At 45.7% G+C, this 12,334-nt stretch overlaps 1 long non-coding RNA gene across 1 annotated transcript in view; it reads right to left on the bottom strand.

The window, feature by feature from the left end:
• Positions 1 to 8,637, bottom strand: part of LOC116530266 — a 12,841-nt gene extending 4,204 nt beyond the window's left edge. The window contains exons 1-2 of the long non-coding RNA XR_004259910.1: positions 8,625 to 8,637; positions 8,059 to 8,060 (exon numbers count right to left, since the gene is read on the bottom strand). This is a non-coding gene — a long non-coding RNA (uncharacterized LOC116530266). The remainder of the gene's footprint in view (positions 1 to 8,058; positions 8,061 to 8,624) is intronic.
• Between the last annotated feature and the right edge of the window lie 3,697 nt (positions 8,638 to 12,334).

Genomic DNA, 12,334 nt, shown 5'->3' with positions numbered 1-12,334 from the left:
TTTTTTTTTTTTTTTTTTTTTTTGAGATGGAGTCTTGCTCTGTTGCCCAGGCTGGAGTGCAGTGGTATGTTCTTGGCTCACTGCAACCTTCCACCTCCTAGGTTCAAGTGATTTTCCTGCCTCAGCCTCCTGAGTAGGTGGGATTATAGGCATGCCCCACCATGCCCGGATAATTTTTGTATTTTTGTATTTTGTATCCCCAGCACTTTGGGAGGCTGAGGCGGGTGGGTCACCTGAGGTCTGGAGTTCGAGACCAGCCTGACCAACATGGAAAAACCCTGTCTCTACTAAAAATGCAAAGGTAGTTGGGCACAGTGGCACATGTCTGCAATCCTAGCTACTCGGGAGGCTGAGGCAGGAGGATCACTTGAACCCGGGAGGCGGAGGTTGTGGTGAGCAGAGATCGCGCCATTGCATTGGGCAACAAGCCTGGGCAACAAGAGCGAAACTTCGTTTCAAAAAAAAAAAAAAGAAAGAAAAAGAAGAAAGAAATGTTGTTTTTCAAATGCTGTTTGAATTGGTCACTGTTTCTTTGCTGGTTCCCTCACTAATGGGTGAGCTAAGTATAATCTTTGACACATTTTGTTGTATATTTGCCAGAGAGCCACATTTTTACCTTCTTGAAAACTGTACTTTAACATATCTCATAAGTACAAAAACATAGACTCTAGTCCCAGGTCTTCCCTGTATCAGGGGAAGAGGACCAGTGTACGTTCTGCATTTCACTAATTTTGAAAGGCTGGTTCAACACTATGAAATAGTAATGTAAAGCAGTGGTCTCTGACCTTTTTGGCACCAGTAACTGGTTTCCTGGAAGACAGCTTTTCATGGACTGGTGGTGGGGTGGGGATGGTTTCAGGATGAAAATGTTCCACCTCAGATAATCAGTGTTATAAGTAGAATTTTCAAGGCTGCAAAAGTATCACTCTAATATAAATTTCCTCATCAAGGCACTTTACTTCTATAGAAGAGTGTGGCGCACAGATGGAACAATGGCGAGCACATGCCTGGACAAGGAGGGAAAGGGGTACTTAAGCCCTGACGCAGGTTGCCCCCACTGCTGTGTCGTTCTCCTAGTGGCTAGGATTAGATCACACAGTCTAGTCTAACTCTGACTATTTTAAAGGGAGCAGGGGACTGCCGGGTGCGGTGGCTCAAGCCTGTAATCCCAGCACTTTGGGAGGCCGAGGTGGGTGGATCACGAGATCAAGAGATCCAGACCATCCTGGTCAACATGGTGAAACCCTGTCTCTACTAAAAATACAAAACATTAGCTGGGCATGGTGGCGCGTGCCTGTAATCCCAGCAACTCAGGAGGTTGAGGCAGGAGAATTGCCTGAACCCAGGAGGTGGAGGTTGCAGTGAGCCGAGATCGCGCCATTGCACTCCAGCCTGGGTAACAAGAGTGAAACTCTGTCTCTAAATAAATAAGTAAGTAAGTAAGTAAGTAAATAAATAAATGGAGCAGGGGTATGAGCTGGAGTGGCCGCGTGAGTAGTTTGGCAGGAAGGACAGTTATGGCAGATCAGAGCAGGTAAGCAGGGGTCGGAGCAGGTGACCGGAGCAGGTGATCGGAGTGGGTGACCAGGATGAGTCAGGATGGGGCACGGGCCCAGGGAGCAGATGTGAACTACTGATTAGAACTGGTAGAAAAGGTTGTTTACTGAAACTACAAGGAAGTTAAACTCTTTTTTTTTTTTTTTGAGAGGGAGTTTCACTCATTTCCCAGGCTAGAGTGCAATGGCGCAATCTTGGCTCACCACAATCTCCCCCTCCTGGGTTCAAGAGATTCTCCTGTCTTAGCCTCCTGAGTAGCTGGGATTAGAGGCATGCAGCACCACGCCCAGCTCATTTTGTACTTTTAGTAGAGATGGGGTTTCTCCATTTTGGTCAGTTTGGTCTCAAACTCCCGATCTCAGATGATACGCCAGCCTCAGCCTCCCAAAGTGCTGGGATTACAAGCGTAAGCCACCATGCCCGGCCAAGGAAGTTAAACTTTAAAATAGAGAATTAAAGAATAAGAGAGCTGAACATATTGACATACTGATTATTCGAAGAGAAACTTGGGGTTCACTATATGTAACACAGGGCATTAGATTCTCATAAAGAATGTGCAAACGAGATCCCACACATGCACAGTTCACAATAGGGTTTATGCTCCTATGAGAACCTAGTGCCACCACTGATGTGCAGGAGGCGGAGCTCAGGACTGTAGTGCTCCCTTGCCTGCTGCTCACCTCCTGCTGTGTGACTCAGTTCCTAACAGCGTTTGGGGACCCTTGATGTAAATAACTGGCTCTTGTCTCAGTCTGCTGCCCAGGCTGGAGTGCAGTGGCATGATCTCGGCTCACTGCAACCTCCACCTCCCAAGTTGAAGCTCTTCTCCCGCCTCAGCCTCCCAAGTAGCTGGGATTATAGGCATGTGCCACCATGTTCAGCTAATTTTTGTATTTTTAGTAGAGACGGGGTTTCACCATGTTAGCCAGGCTGGTCTCAAACTCCTGACCTCAGGTGATTCACCTGCCTCAGCCTCTCCAATTGCTGGGATTACAGGCATGAGCCACTGTGCCTGGCCAAGAAGTGGTCCTAAATGCAGTTTATTTCAAATCTTGGGTGATATGTGGCTGTAATAACCAGAACAGATGTCTAATGAAACCTCTTCATACACAACAATTAGGGTGAGGCTTATAGTAACAATAAAATAAATCCATATTTCAAACAGTGCTGGTCATTTTGAATGTTTTGACCAACTTCTAATAAACTATGTTAGATTTTTATTGTCTTTTCTTGTCAAATAGTAGACAAAGGGTTTCTACGCCTGTAGGAATAGATGTCGGTGCTGTCAAACAGCTACTTGTTTGCTGGCACATGCACTATTAGAGTCATGTTGAAAACCAGCAGTTTCTCTGTAGGAGTCTTTTCAAGCCATTTATCTGTGGTGTAAGGATAGGTTTAGTTGAAACTAGATCATTCTATCCGCCTTTAACCAGTCACTCCTAACCTGTAATATGCTGTCCTCTGCAGGGGTTCAGGGAGGAAAGTCACCACAATGTGACGCTTCTGTCCTTCCCTGAGGAGATGACACATAACGATGACACAGATTCAGAGTGACGAATCCAGTGCAAACTTTATAATCAATGTCAGTAAAGTTGAAATTCTTGCTTTTTTAAATAAAATTAAAATGGAGTAGAAACTCTGGTGTGGCCTTCCTGCATCCCAGTAGTTTAACTTGCACATTCTCTGGATTTATTTCTTTCTTTTTTTTTTTTTTTTTTTTTTTTTGAGATGGAGTCTCCCTCTGTTGCCCAGGCTGGAGTGCAATGGCGCAATCTTAGCTCACTGCAACCTCCGCCCCCAGAGGCTGAAGCAATTCTCCTGCTTCAGCCTCCCAAGTAGCTGGGATTACAAACATGTGCCACCGCACCCAGCTAATTTTTGTATTTTTAGTAGAGACTGGGCGTTTCACCACATGTCAGGCTGGTCTTGAACTCCTGACCTCAGGTGATCACCCACCTCAGCCTCCCAAAGTGCTGGGATTACAAGCGTGAGCCACTGCGCCCAGCCATTCCCTGGATTTCTTGCACAGCCCACTGAAGTCTGACAAAAGGATACCCTTTCATTTTTTTGAGACAGAGTCTCGCTCTGTTGCCCAGGCTGGAGGGCAGTGGCGCAATATTGGCTCACTGCAACCTCTGCCTCCCAGGATCAAGCAATTCTGCTTCAGCCTCCTAAGGAGCTGAGATTACAGGCTCATGCCACCATGTCCGGCTAATTTTTGTATTTTTAGGAGAGATGGGGGTTTCACTAAGTTGGTCAGGCGGGTCTTGAACTCCTGAACTCATGATCTGTCTGCCTCTGCCTTCCAAAGTGCTGGGATTACAGGTGTGAGCCACTGTATCAACCTATTTTATCTTTAGTAGCAATATACTTTCAAGGCTGAAGTTTGACAGTCACTAAGTGGGCCCTGCCACCTGGTGGCAGCGGCACCCCATGACTGTGAGATTCATTTTGCAAAGATAAATAAACCACTTCTAAGAGTAACTGAGAATAACTAAAGGCAGGAAGTTACAGCCTGTGCTCAGTGGCACACAGGTCTTTCTCCCTCCTGACCACTGAGCAGTGTTGATCTTTATCTGAGACCCTGCACCTCTGGAAAGCAGTGACAATAAGGCAGGCGCAGTGGCTCACACCTGTAATCCCAGCACTTTGGGAGGCCAAGGCGGGCGGATCACCTGAGGTCAGGAGTTTGAGACCAGTCTGCCCAACATAGTGAAAACCCGTCTCTACTAAAAGTACAAAAAAATTAGCCGGGGGTGGTGGCGCATGCCTGTAATCCTAGCTATTTGAGAGGCTGAGGCAGGAGAATTACTTGAACCCAGGAGGTGGAGGTTTCAGTTAGCCAAGATCTTGCCACTGCACTCCAGCATAGGTGACAGAGGGAAACTCCATCTCAAAAAAAAAAAAAAAAAAAATTAAGTTAGGATGAGGTCACACTCAAGTACTATATTGGTCCATTTTGCATTGCTATAAAGGAATACCTGAGGTTGGGTAATTTACAAAGAAAAGAAGTTTAGTCGCTAGGCGAGGTGGCTCAGGCCCATGATCCCAGAACTTTGGGAGGCTGAGGCGGGCGGATCATGAGGTCAGGAGTTTGAGACCAGCCTGGCTAGCATGGTGAAACCCCTTCTCTACTAAAAATACAAAAATTAAGGCCGGGCGCGGTGGCTCAAGCCTGTAATCCCAGCACTTTGGGAGGCCGAGGCGGGTGGATCACGAGGTCAAGAGATCGAGACCATCCTGGTCAACATGGTGAAACCCCGTCTCTACTAAAACTACAAAAAATTAGCTGGGCATGGTGGCGCGTGCCTGTAATCCCAGCTACTCAGGAGGCTGAGGCAGGAGAATTGCCTGAACCCAGGAGGCGGAGGTTGCAGTGAGCTGAGATCGCGCCATTGCACTCCAGCCTGGGTAACAAGAGCTAAACTCCGTCTCAAAAAAAAAATAAATAAATAAATAAAATAAAATAAAATAAAAAATGTTTAAAAAGGAAAAGAAAAGAAGTTTAACTGCCTCACAGTTCTACAGATTGTACAAGAAGCAAGGTACCAGCGCCTGCTTCTGGAGAGGCCTTAGGGAGCTTCCAGTCATGGTGGAAGGCAAGGAAAGCCAGTATGTCACATGGCAAGAGATTTTAACCATCAGACTGCACATTAACTAGTAGAGCAAGAACTCACTCATTCTGTGGGGAGAGCACCAGGCCGTTCATGAGGGATCCGTCCCCATGATCCAAACATCCCCTACTAGGCTTCACCTTCAACACTGGAGGTCACATTTCAATATGAAATTTGGAGGGGACAAATATCCAAACTATATTAAGTAGTATGGACTCAATCCAATATGACAGCTGTCCTTATGAGAAGCAGAGACACAGAAACAGACCCAGGAAGAATGCCATGTGGCAACAGAGACAGCGATTAAAGTGTTATACCAACAAGCACTTACTGGCAACATCAGAAGCTAAAAGTAAGGCATGGAACAGCTTCTTCCCTGGAGCCTTTAGAAACAGCATGGCCGTGCCAAGACCTTGATCTTGGACTTCTGACTTCCAGAACTGTGAGAGAATACATTTCTGTTTTTTTTAAGCCACCCAGGTTGCGGTGCTCTGTTATGGCAACTCTAGAAAACTAATACAGAGTCCCTGTGAACGTTTTGGAAAGTTGTGGAGCTATCAACAAAAGGGGCTGGACACAGGGGCTCACGCCTAGAATCCTAGCATTTTGGGAGGCTGAAGCCAGAGGATCACTTGAACCCAGGTGTTTAAATTCAGCCTGAGCAACAGAGTGAGACCCTGTCTCTACAAAAAATACAAAAATTAAGGCTGGGTGTAGTGACTCATGCCTGTAATCCCAGCACTCTGGGAGGCAGAGGTGGTTGGATGGATTGAGCCTAAGAGTTCAACACCAACTTAGGAAGCAAAGTGAAACCCTGTCCTACAAAAAATACAAAGAAACTAGCCACACAGGGTGGTACACATCTGTAGTCCCACCTACTCAGGAGGCTGAAGCTGGAGGGTTGGTTGAGCCAGGAGGTAGAGGGTGCAGTGAGCCATGATCATGCCACGGTGCTACAGCCTGGGCAACAGAGCAAGACACCTTAAAAAAAAACTAAAAAATAACAAACAAACAAATAACAACAACAAAAGGGGTGCAACAGGCCTGTAATCCCAGCACCATGGGATGCTGAGGCAGGAGGAGCACTTGAAGCCAGGAGTTCAAGACCAGCCTGGACAACAAAGTAAGGCCCCATCTCTACCAAAAAAAAATAAAAGACAAAAACCAAAATGAAACAAAGCAAAAGGGGTGCAACACAGGACCACTGGTGGTGTCGAAGCAAAAACTGCACTGAACAACGTTGAAACTTCAGGCAGAGTTATGCTGCAGTAGGGGAGGGGAGCCAGAACTAAGTCTGAACTAAACTGCTCATCAGAAGGGGTAGTTTTTTTAAAGGACTGGGTGAACTAGTACTGAAGGACACAAGGGAAGTCACAGGCCATCTATGTTTGCCATTGGCTTCTTATAATTTCATGTCTTTACGGGGTACAGTGTGATGTTATATATGTGTATGCAATGTGAAATTACTAAATCAAGCTAATTAACGTATCCATTACCTCATGTTTTTTTTTTTTTTGAAAGAGACAAGTTTTTACTCTGTTGCCCAGACTGGAGTGCAGGGGTGCCATCACAGCTTACTATAACTTTGAATGCCTGGGCTCAAGACATCCTCTTACCTCAGCCTCCTGAGTAGCTAAGACTACGGTACACGAGCATGTCTGGCTAATTTTTTTATTTTTATTTATTTTTTGAGATGGAGTTTTGCTCTTGTTGCCCAGGCTAGAGTGCAGTGGCGAGATCTCGGCTCACTGCAACCTCCATCTCCTGGGTTCCAGCGATTCTTCTGCCTCAGCCTCCTGAGTAGCGGGGACCACAGGCATGCGCCACCATGCCTGGCTAATTTTGTATTTTTAGTAGGGACGGGGTTTCTTCATGTTGGTCAGGCTGGTCTCAAACTCCCAACCTCAAGTTGGAATTGGTGGCTCATGCCTATAATCTCAGCACTATGGGGGGCCTCCAAAAGTGCTGGGATTACAGGCATGAGCCACTTTCCCCAGCCATTTTTTTATTTTTTATAGAGACAGGGTCTCACTATGTTGCCTAGGTTGGCCTTGAATTCCTGCCCTCAAGTGATCCTTCTGCCTTAGCTTCCCCAAACTCTGGGATAACAGGTATAAGCCACCACGCCCAGCCAATGCTCATCATTTTTTGGTAGGAAGAGCATTTAAAATGTATTCACTTAGCAATTTTGGAATATACAATACATTTTTATTAACTATAGTTCTCATCCTGTGTAATCGATCTCCAAAAAGCATTTCTCCTGTCTAACTGAAACATGGTAATCATTTGCCATCTCCCCATCTCCTGCTTCCCAGCCCCTGGTAACCACCATTCTATTCTCTGCTTCTATGAGCATGATTGTTTTAGATTCCATGTTTATGTGAGCTCCTGCAGCACATGTCCTTTCCTGCCTGACCTTTTTCATTTAGCATCGTCCTCCAGGTTCATCTACGTCGTTGCAAATGGCAGAAATTCCTTCTTTTGAAAGGCTAACTAAAATTCCATTGTGTATTTGCTAGTTGGCTTTCTCCAAAGGAATAATAGCCTCTGCCCTCCTCCCCTGGGAGATACTGCCAGACCTGGGCATCTGCCACTGGAAGAGGGCCCTCACCAGAACCTGACTATGCTGGGACCCTGCTCTCGGACACGCAGCCTTCAGAAGTGTGAGAAACAAATTTCTGTTGTTCAGAAATCAATAAAAAGGAAAAATGAATGTATCCTAGCTTTGCAACAAGAGTTAGTTTTGTAACTTAGAGCATGACATCTTGAAATTTGGAGACAGGCAACTGGGAGTCAGGCTCCTGCTGCCCTCCCACAGAAACAGAGATAAAGATACTATGTCCTGCTGATTGCATTTCAAAGAAATAGTTCCCAGGTCTTGGAGAACCACTTTCCTGGGTTGTAAAACTGACAAGGCTTTCTGAAAGATTATGCATCGACTAAAGATAAAATAACGACCAACACCAAAAAAAACCTGGCATCTCAAAGATGTAGAGAGAAAATTTACAAGTTTTCTAAAGCAAATGCTCTAAGAGGTGGTCAGGGGCCTAGGGTCAGGGGGAAGCCGCCTAAAGGAAAGCATGAGCCTGTCTTGGTCTTCAGCCTTCTACAGCACAAAAGCCCCTATTTGTTACTGACCATATTAATCATTTGGCGATCAAGAAGCAATGTTTCAAACATTTCACAACTGACCAGATGTTTCGTTTTATAAGAATTATATTTAGGTACCTGACCATGCTTTAGTTAACCTTTTAAGAAATTGATTGAGGGTCTGGGGTTGACATAGTATAATTTTTCTTGTTTAAAATAAGAAATAGGCTGAAGGTTAGCATTTTCATGCAGAACAACCAATTTTCAGTAATAGATTACTGGTGTTAAGCAGGAGATGACTACATTTCTAAATTGTCTAATTGTTTTTTTTAAATTACAGACCTAAGCTTCTTTTTAAAGAACAACCTCTCTGGCAGGGCAAAGCCATGTTTAATGAGCTTTCTCTCTGCATGCCCTCACTTCTACTCCCACCCACTAAGACCCAGGGCTGACTGGCCATTAACTCAAAGACTAACAGCAGGACGATCTCACTGGCGGATTGCCTAGGAGGCTTGGGAGTGAATAACAGACATCTGGGTCTAAGAGCCACAGCGCAGATTTAAGAAAAAGAGCTGTGAGCCATACTCCCTCTACCCCGAGACAGTTTTTAAAAACTGCTGTTGGAAGACAAGAATGATAAGCAAACAAAACAACAGGATAGAAAATAACAAGCCTGGACACAGTGGCCCAGGCCTGAAACCCCAACACTTTGGGGGCCGAGGTGGGAGGATTGTTTGAGCCCAGGGGTTTGAAACCGGCCTGGGCAACATACTGAGACCCTGTCTCCACAAAAATGTTTGAAAATCGCGGGGCATGGTGGTGTGCATCTGTGGTTCTAGCTATTTAGAAGGCTGAGGAGAGAGGATTTCTTGAAGCCCAGGAGTTCGAGGTTGCAGTGAGCTATGATTTCACCACTACACTCCAGCCTGGGCAACAGAGTGAGACCTTATCTCTAAAAGAAAAGCAAGCAGTGCAATGGTGTAAGGCTAAGTATTGATTCAGTCACGGATGTGTGTCTGTAGGTGTGTCTGTGTCCTGGTCATAATGTAAGGTGCGTTTCTTTGAGAACTGGCCTAGGAAATCCCTAAGTTACCTGAAGGGAAGGAAGAAAGAAGTCAGTTGATGCTAAATGTCCTAGACAGCTACCTGCCAGGCTTTGAGATCTTAGTTCCATCCCCTACCAATCAGTATTATTGGTCGTCCATATCACTGAGGAGTCTTCAGCTGTCCCAGGTTTGGCATTTGAAACCCAAAATTCAGCCAGGTGTGGTGGCTCACTCACGTAATCCCAGCATTTTGGGAAGCTGGGGCTGGTGGATCACTCCGGCCTGGGCAACAAGAGTGAAACTCCATCTCAAAACAACAAAAACCAAAAAAAAATTAGCAGGAGTGGTAGCACATGCCTGTAGTCTTAGCTACTCAGGAGGCTGAGGCAGGAGAATTGTTTGAACCCAGGAGGCAGAGGCTGAAGTGAGCCGAGATTACGCCACTGCACTCCAGCCTGGGTGTCAGAGCGAAACTCTGTTTTTTTGTTTTTTGGGTTTTTTTTAAAAGATGGGGTTTCACCATGATGGCCAGGCTGGTCTTGAACTCCTGACCTCAGGTAATCCACCCACCTCAGCCTCCCAAAGTGCTGGGATTACAGGCGTGAGCCACCGCGCCTGGCCCAAAAGACTAGTCAGTGAAGTTAGACACCACCACCAATCTTCCCTTTACCTCTGGTTGTATAGAATATAGCAAAAATGAGTTTTGAGAGTAATGATTTTATTCTACTTCATTTCACATTTACTGAGCGTTTTCTAAGAGTCAAGAGCAATATAAAGGCACCCTACCTCAAAAGAGTTTTACATTTCCTCAGGTGACGCAGACACTGGCTGAAAACTATGACTGCAATAGGGTTATGCTACCAGCCTGAGGAAAGCGTAACAGGATCTCAGAAGTGGGGCTCAATTAATTCTCCCTGGAAGAGTTAGGAAACGCCTCTCAGATGAGGTGATACTTGAGCTGGGCTTTGGTGTAAAGTGAGCAGGATTTGTTCCTTCAGCTGGAGAAGCAGTAAGAGAGTTTTCTAGATGGAGCAGACATACATGAACAGCACAGGCAGCTCGCACATTTTAGGGACTGGCAAGCTGATTTGAAGGAAAAGAAGAAGCTTCAAATGGCTGGCACAAAGCAAGTATATGACAGAAGCAAGAGGATGTAAGTAAAAATGGTTTGATCTATGGAAATTAAGACCAGCCGAATGAGAACAAGCGAAACTGTTTATCCAGAACCTGATGCAGCAAGAGCAGCAGCCACCTTCACTTGTGTTTTGGCAAAGACTCAAAGGCAGGCAGAGGGGTGAGAACTTTTTAGAGCGGAAAAAGAGAAGGCTTCAAGTATGCTCTGATAGCTGCCAGCTTTGCCTGTCACGAGCATTTTAGGAGGCTGAGGCAGGAGGATTTCTTGACCCCAGGAGACTGAGACCAACCTGGGCAACACAGTGAGATCCTGTCTCTACAAAAAATTTAAAATAAAATTAGCCAGGCATGGTGGCACATGCCTATAGTCCCAGTGACTTAGGAATTGAGGTGCGAGGACTGCTTGAGCCCAGGAGGCTGAGGATGCTATGAGCCACGATCATGCCGCTGCAACTCCAGCCAGGGTAACGAGTGAGACCCTGTCTCAAATAACTGCCAGCTTCTCTCATTTCTGTCCCCACTTCCAATTTAGGACCAAGAGAAAGCCAAATATGCACCCCTAACCAATCCCATAGGACTCACCACCTCTAGTTAGCTGCCTGCTGCTTCCCCAGGCCACAGCCTCCCATCAGGGCAGACCTGAAAGTTTTTGCTTTTTCCACTATCAAGTTTCGCAGTCCTCTGCTTGACTTCGAGGTTATACCAAATGCACTTGATGGTGGCTCTCTCTCTTGCTATCGTAAGCTATGAATTGATAGCCTTTATTTGTTCTCCTGTAGGTGGTCTTTATTTCCATATAATCAAGTGTAAGCTGCCACCTGGACCATCTGAAGCCTCCTAAATGGTCTCACTTTTCAATTCTTCTCCAATAAATAAGTTGATGCCAGTTATCTAAGTCTTTCTCTCTCTCTCTCTCTCTCTTTCTTTCTTTTTGGAGATGGAGTTTTGCTTTTGTTGCCCAGGCTGGAGTGCAATGGTGCGATCTCGGCTCACCACAACCTCCGCCTCCCAGGTTCAAGCAATCCTCCTGCCTCAGCCTCCCAAGTAGCTGGGATTACAGGCATACACCACGATGCCCAACTAACTTTGTATTTTTAGTAGAGACAGGGTTTATCCATGTTGGTCAGGCTGGTCTTGAACTCCCAACCGCAGGTGATTCACCCACCTCAGCCTCCCAAAGTGCTGGGATTACAGGCGTGAGCCACCGCCCCCAGCCCCAGTTATCTAAATCTTTCAAAGCACATAAAACAATAGAGTTGATGAATGAAAAGCCTTGCATTGTGTTTGTGGCTGCCATGGTCATTGTCTCCATCCATACTCCTGACTCTGGAGTGTATGCCTGGCTGATTCCCATGGCAAGGTTTTCTCTGGCAGCCTGAACTGTAACACTCCCCCGGCAGTTCATAACCAGCCTCCTCACTCGTCCTGGGGCAACTCTGGGGCATACTCGCTACACTGATTCCCAGAGTTCCATGGCAAGATGAAGCTACAGTTGCTCTTGGGGGCAGCTGGCTTGATATCTCACCATTTTCTCAACTGCCTTTCCCTTCCATCCTTATCTCGCTTTGGCATTCCTCCATCATTGTTTCTTGAGATCGCCTCCCAGTGAATTATTAATACTTGCTTTCAAATCCTTTCTCAGGGTGTGCGTCTGTGGGAACCCAAGAGAATACAGTGCCAGAATTAGAAATAACCCGAATCACGTTACTCAACTAACAACTACAGGAAGAAGAGGAAACCAAATTGCCATTTCCCGTATAGGTTTTCACTAATATATATGCTTGGCAAGCATAAAGAAAAGACAGTACCCAAGTTATTTTAAACAGAAGAAAAAAGAAGAAAAGAGGAAAAATCGTTAATGCCATTTACAATTTCATAAATGACTGTATGCGG

The sequence above is a fragment of the Sapajus apella genome, unplaced genomic scaffold (genome assembly GCF_009761245.1).
Source record: "Sapajus apella isolate SASKATOON/1434 unplaced genomic scaffold, GSC_monkey_1.0 scaffold66, whole genome shotgun sequence".
Taxonomy (NCBI): Eukaryota; Metazoa; Chordata; class Mammalia; order Primates; family Cebidae; genus Sapajus; species Sapajus apella.
Note: the sequence above shows the minus strand (reverse complement) of the source record. Positions and strands in the feature narration are given on the sequence as shown.